The sequence below is a fragment of the Mustelus asterias genome, chromosome 31 (genome assembly GCF_964213995.1).
Source record: "Mustelus asterias chromosome 31, sMusAst1.hap1.1, whole genome shotgun sequence".
Lineage (NCBI taxonomy): Eukaryota > Metazoa > Chordata > Chondrichthyes > Carcharhiniformes > Triakidae > Mustelus > Mustelus asterias.
The window spans coordinates 12,406,447-12,413,661 of NC_135831.1; the positions used below are offsets into that span (position 1 = coordinate 12,406,447).

Below are 7,215 nucleotides of genomic sequence, written 5' to 3' on the forward strand. Positions count from 1 at the left end.
CAATGACTTTATTGCAGAGGATATAGAAAGCAGTGGCAGGATCAGACAGAGTCAGCATGGATTTATGAAGGGGAAATCATGCTTGACAAATCTGTTGGAATTCTTCGAAGATGTAACTAGTAGAGTTGACAAGGGGGAATCAGCCGATGGAGTATATTTGGACTTTCAGAAAGCATTTGACAAAGTCCCACAAAAGATTATCATGCAAAATTAAAGTTATGGGATTGGGGGAAGTGTATTCAGATGGATAGAAAACTGGTTGGCAAAGAGGAAACAAAGAGTAGGAATTAATGAGTGCTTTAGACAGGCCTACATCAATGGGGATGAAGTAAAAATGGTCGAGAGTTTCAAGTTTCACCACCAACATCCCTCCATGCCGACACTCTGGTTAAGAAAGCCCACCAATGCCTCTACTTCCTCAGGAGGCCAAGGAAATATGGCATGACCGCTATGACTCTCACCAACCTTTCCAGATACACCATAGAAAGCATTCTTTCTGGTTGTGTCACAGCTTGGTCTGGCTCCTGCTCTGCCCAAGACTGCAAGAAACCACAAAGCATCATGAATGAAGCCCAGTCTATCACACTAGCCAGTTTTCCATCCATTGAGTCTATCTACACTTCCCGCTGCCTCGGAAAAGCAGCCAGCATAGTCATGGGCCCCACGCACTCCGGACGTACTTTCTTCCACCTTCTTCCGTCGGGAAGAAGACATGAAGGTCTGAGGTCACATACCAACCGATTCAGGAGCAGCTTCTTCCCGGCTGCCATCAGACTTTTGAATGGACCTACCTCGCATTAAATTGATCTTTCTCTACACCCGAGCTATGACTGTAACACTACATTGTGCACCCTCTCCTTTCCTTCTCTATGAACAGTATGCTTCGTTGGTATAGCGCGCAAGAAACAATAATTTTCACCCAATACATGTGAAAATAAGAAATCAAATCAAAAGAATAGAATTACTGCAAATGGTGGTTGTTCAGGATAAGAAGTAGATTTAAAAATATATAATGATGCAGGGAGTGGGAAAGTGCAGTAAATACAACTAAAAAAAATAATAAAATAGAAAAATACTGGAAAATCTCTGCAGGTCTGACAGCATCTGTGGAGAGAGAATAGAGCCAACGTTTTGAGTCTGGATGACCCTTCGAGAGCTGCTGTCAGACCTGCTGAGATTTTCCAGCATTTTTCTGTTGTTGTTTCTGATTCCAGCATCGGCAGTATTTTGACTTTATAAAAAAATAGAAGTTTGTAGAAAAGCAAAGTTCACCTTTTAGTGTTTATTTGACACACCTGAGAAACCAACTGTCTCCTGATACTGTGTATTGGAGAAGGCAGCTTTGGGAAATCCTTCTCATTCCCCTGGACTTGGTCTCTACTTTGAGAATTCGATTGTTCTTGGAATGAAAGTTGTTGTCTTTACCTGTTTGTTCATTGACTGTAAGTAGTCCCAGTCAGCCAGGGACAAGACACTGAGAAGCTGAGCTTGTTCTATAAGTAGGAGGCATTCTTCCATTGTGTTGCTCAGAGATGTGCTGTCAGAATTAATCACCATCCAATCGTGGTTTCTCATCCAAGGAGAAATAATGGGTCATAGATCATAGAAACCCTACAGTGCAGAAGGAGGCCATTCGGCCCATCGAGTCTGCACCGACCACAATCCCACCCGGGCCCTACCCCCACGTATTTTACCCGCGAATCCCTGTAACCTACGCATCCCAGGACTCTAAGGGGCAATTTTTTTTTTTTTTAACCTGGCCAATCAACCTAACCCGCACATCTTTGGACTGTGGGAGGAAACCGGAGCACCCGGAGGAAACCCACGCAGACACGAGGAGAATGTGCAAACTCCACACAGACAGTGACCCGAGCCGGGAATCGAACCCGGGACCGTGGAGCTGTGAAGCAGCAATGCTAACCACTGTGCTACTGTGCCGCCCCGGTCTTGAATTCCTGGTCAAACTCTAGATTCGACGGGCACTTCATGATTCACAGAAGATTTACTCCCCTGTGCTGGCTGCAGCTGGAGTTCCCGGTAAGTAATGGGCTGCTGCAAACGTTAAACCGCTTGATGTGAAATTGTATTTATTGGTTTCAGTTCAATCATTCATTCTATTTTTCTTCAATTTCCACCAATCTTGCGATCGATATTAACTCCTTCCGACTGCAGCACTAATCAATTTGCAAAAACCTAGCTCCAGTGTCAGATGCGAAAATGTTTTAGAACAAAAAGAACAAAGAACAATACACCCCAGGAACAGGCCCTTCGGCCCTCCAAGCCTGCACCACTCCCTGGTCCAAACTAGACCATTCTGGTAAGTCCATTCAAAAGTCTGATGTTTTGCTCCCGGCTTAATACTCAATTTGGTACAGTGAATTATTCACATGTACAGATCAACAACAAGCTAACAAGAAAGGCGATGCATTATTCAATGTTGTTCAGATGTATTTATTTCTATCGATTCCTGTTCTTTACAGCTTCACTGATTTGATTTGATTTGATTTGATTTATTATTGTCACATGTATTAGTGTACAGTGAAAAGTATTATTTCTTGTGCGCTATACAGACAAAGCATACCGTTTGTATGGTGAGGTGGCTGAGTGGTTAAGGCGATGGACTGCTAATCTATTGTGCTCTGCACGCATGGCTTCGAATCCTGTCCTCGTCGATGATGCATTTCAGGCAGCATGATCAGTGCAGGGCTGGTGGGCCAAAGGGCCTGTTCCTGTGCTGTAATGTTCTTTGTTCATAGAGAAGGAAAGGAGAAGGTGCAGAATGTAGCGTTACAGTCAGAGCTAAAGAGTAGAGAAAGATCATCTTAGTGCGAGGTAAGTCCATTCAAAAGTCTGATGGCAGCAGGGAAGAAGCTGTTCTTGAGTCGGTTGGTACATGATCTCAGACTTTTGTATCTTTTCCCCGAAGGAAGAAGGTGGAAGAGAGAACGTCTGGGCTGCGTGGGGTCCTTGAATATGTTGGCTGCTTTTCCAAGGCAGCGGCAAGTGTAGACAGAGTCAATGGATGGGAGGCTGGTTTGTGTGATGGATTGGGCTACATTCATGACCTTTTGTAGTTTCTTGTGGTCTTGGGCTTTCTATGGTGCATCTGTAAAAGTGGCGAGAGGTGTAGCTGACATGCCAAATTTCCTTAGTCTTAGAACCATAGAACCATAGAAAATTACAGCTCAGAAACAGGCCTTTTGGCCTTTCTTGTCTGTGCCGAACCATTTTTTGCCTAGTCCCACTGACCTGCGCTTGGACCATATCCCTCCACACCCCTCTCATCCATGAACCCATCCAAGTTTTTCTTAAATGTTAAAAGTCACCCCGCATTTACTACTTTATCCTGCAGCTCATTCCACACTCCCACCACTCTCTGCGTGAAGAAGCCCCCCCTAATATTCCCTTTAAACTTTTCTCCTTTCACCCTTAACCCATGCCTTCTGGTTTTTTTCTCCCCTAGCCTCAGTGGAAAAAGCCTGCTTGCATTCACTCTATCTATACCCATTAAAATCTTATACACCTCTATCAAATCTCCCCTCATTCGTCTACGCTCCAGGGAATAAAGTCCCAACCTGTTCAATCTCTCTCTGTAACTCAGCTTCTCAAGTCCCGGCAACATCCTTGTGAACCTTCTCTGCACTCTTTCAACCTTATTTACATCCTTCCTGTAACTAGGTGACCAAAACTGTGCACAATACTCCAAATTCGGCCTCACCAATGCCTTATGTAACCTTACCATAACACTCCAACTTTTATACTCGATACTCCGATTTATAAAGGCCAATATACCAAAGGCACTCTTTACGACTCTATCCACCTGTGACATCAATTTTAGGGAATTCTGTACCTGTATTCCCAGATCCCTCTGTTTAACTGCACTCTTCAGAGTCCTACCATTTACCCTGTTCGTTCTACTTTGGTTTGTCATTCCAAAGTGCAATATCTCACACTTGTCTGCGTTAAATTCCATTGGCCATTTTTCAGCCCATTTTTCTAGTTGGTCCAAATCCTTCTGCAAGCTTTGAAAACCTTCCTCACTGTCCACTACACCTCCAATCTTTGTATCATCAGCAAACTTGCTGATCCAATTGACCACATTATCATCCAGATCATTGATATAGATGACAAACAACAATGGACCCAACACCGATCCCTGCGGCACACCACTAGTCACAGGCCTCCACTCAGAGAAGCAATCCTCCACAACCACTCTCTGGCTTCTTCCATTGAGCCAGTGTCTAATCCAATTTACTACCTCCCCATGTATACCTAGCGACTGAACCTTCCTAACTAACCTCCCATGAGGGACCTTGTCAAAGGCCTTGTTGAAATCCCAGTAGACAACATCCACCACCTTCCCTTCATCCACTTTCCTGGTAACCTCCTCGAAAAACTCTAATAGATTGGTCAAACATGACCTACCACGCACACGCACATTTAGGGCCAGCAGTCGGAGATTCAGTCCCTTTCTAAGGTGGTGCTTCAGAACCACATGGCCTTTGATCTCTTGCAACCGGCACAAGGGGGAGTGTGCATGGCTGTCAATGAGACATGCTGCTTCTACATCAATGAGGATCATAGGTTTGGGACCGATGTGCTTACTATTCAGGAGCAGTGCACCTCCTGCATTCAATTGCTCAGGAAAAGCCCTTTGACTGGTGGGGTTGGTTCCCTAACATTGTTGGTGGGTTTGGAGACTCTCAAGACTCTTCTCAAATCCCTTGATGTGGGCCTGGCCTCACTCATTGACTGTATGTAGTTATTCAGCTTGTCTCTTGCTGTATCCATTCTATCTGTCACCTTAGTTCTTTTGTCCACAGCCCAGCACCCCATCTCCTCCCAGTCCTTCCAATCTATGAATCGACCGAGGAAGAATTTAGAAAGCTGATGTGCATCAATGTAGAAATCACGGAGAGCCCATACGGATGTCCATAGAGGACCAAAAGGAGGGAATTGGGGAAATTAAAAACTTCCGATTGAAGTTTCATAGTTTGGAAGTTAATTTGTGTGGAAGTTAAAGTGCTCAAATTTTAAAAATAATCATGCTTTCTCTGTACAGTAGTGGAAAATGTTTATCAGCTTATTGACCTTCAAAAGGAGTCAGTCTCTGCTATTTATTCACAGGCCCCCACAACATTTTCCTTTGTTGGCCCTCACCAGAGGGTGAACAAGACCTGATTTTTTTCCATAACAAATACGAAAGGCAAGATATAGAATAGAACAGTACAGCACAGAACAGGCCCTTTGGCCCACGATGTTGTGCCGAGCTTTATCTGAAACCAAGATCAAGCTATCCCACTCCCTATCATCCTGGTGTGCTCCATGTGCCGATCCAATAACCGCTTAAATTTTCCTAAAGTGTCTGACTCCACTATCACTGCAGGCAGTCCATTCCACACCCCAACCACTCTCTGCGTAAAGAACCTACTTCTGATATTCTTCCTATATCTCCCACCATGAACCCTATAGTTATGCCCCCTTGCAATAGCACCATCCACCCGAGGAAATAGTCTTTGAACGTTCACTCTATCTATCCCCTTCATCATTTTATAAACCTCTATTAAGTCTCCCCTCAGCCTCCTCCGCTCCAGAGAGAACAGCCCTAGCTCCCTCAACCTTTCCTCATAAGACCTACCCTCCAAACCAGGCAGCATCCTGGTAAATCTCCTCTGCACTCTTTCCAGCGCTTCCACATCCTTCTTATAGTGAGGTGACCAGAACTGCACACAATATATGAGGATATGCTGTGCAACTGAAGGATTAGCAGAAATCAATTTTCAAATGAGAAAGGGCAAAAGGCCGGGATTTAATTGGCAAATATGTTTGTCAATGAAAAATGTGAAAAATCTCTTGTTCCTGATTTGCTGTAATTGACTATATCTGCTGAGCTGTTTCTCTGTCACCTCAGAACTGCTCCGGTCAATCCGATTTGGCCATGAATAGTTCTCCTTGTGCACAAGTAATCAAAGACCTTCCATTTGATGCACTGTTTGTGGAAGGAATCAACTGAGTGCCTTTAGATTGCTGTTACCCAAGAGAACTCTAATAATGGAACAAGTTAGCATGGCCAATCTATGTAATCTACACATGTTTGGACATTACGGGGCAATTTAGCATGGCCAATCCACCTAATTCGCACATCTTTGGACACTAGGAGGCAATTTAGCATGGCCAATCCACATAATCTGCACATCTTTGTCCACTATGGAACAATTTAGCATCGTCAACCTACCTAACCTACACGTCTTTAGACTAAGGGGCAATTTAGCATGGCCAATCTACCTAACCTGCACATCTTTGGACACTAATGAGGAACTTAGCATGGCCAATCTACCTAACCTACACATTTTTGGACACTGAGCAGCAATTTAGCATTGTCAATTCACCTAAGTTACATCTCTTTGGTCAATTAGAAGAAACTTAGCATGGCCTACCTACCTATCCTACACAACTTTGGATACAAAGGGGCAATTTAACATGGCCAATCCACCTAACATACATATCTTTGGACCCAAAGGGGCAATTTAGCATGGCCAATCCACCTGACCTACATTTCTTTACAAACTAAGGGGCAATGTAACATGGCCAATCCACCTAACCTGAATATTTTTGGACACTAAGGGGCAATTTAGCATGTCAATCTATCTAACCTACACATCTTGAGACACTAAGGAGCAATTTAGCATGGTCAATCCCCCTAACCTGCACACTTTGGACACTATTCACAGTAACTTCTTTGCAGTGTTAATGTAAGCCTACTTGTGACACTAATAAATAAACTTGTAACTCCTTTCTGCAGTAACTGACTCCTTAACTAATAATGCAAAGCCTCCTCCTCTCTTACCACCGCCTCTGTCTCGGCTGACGGTTCCATATTCCAGAAGGTTGAGTTGCCAATTGTGTCCATCCATCAATCATTTCTTTGTGACGGCTATTATATCACACAGTGGACCCAGCACTGATCCCTGAGGCACACCGCTGGTCATAGGCCTCCAATTTGAAAAACGATTTTCAAGAACCACTCTCCGGCTTCTGTCAAGATGCCAATTTTGTATCCATTTAGATACCTCACCCAGGATCCCATGAGATTTAACCTTATGCAACAACCTACCATGCGGTACATTGTCAAAGGTCAATTGGGTTAATTGATCCCATATTATCCATTTCTCCCACCTTAAAGAGATTGTCTGCAAAAGAATCCTCTTCCCCACA

The 7,215-nt window shown here is 44.0% G+C and overlaps 1 non-coding gene across 1 annotated transcript; it reads left to right on the forward strand.

Annotated features, from left to right (window-relative positions):
- Window positions 1-2,590: 2,590 nt before the first annotated feature.
- On the forward strand, window positions 2,591-2,672 carry trnas-gcu (transfer RNA serine (anticodon GCU)). Its single transcript has one exon. It is a non-coding gene; the product is annotated as a tRNA-Ser (tRNA).
- Window positions 2,673-7,215: the final 4,543 nt, after the last annotated feature.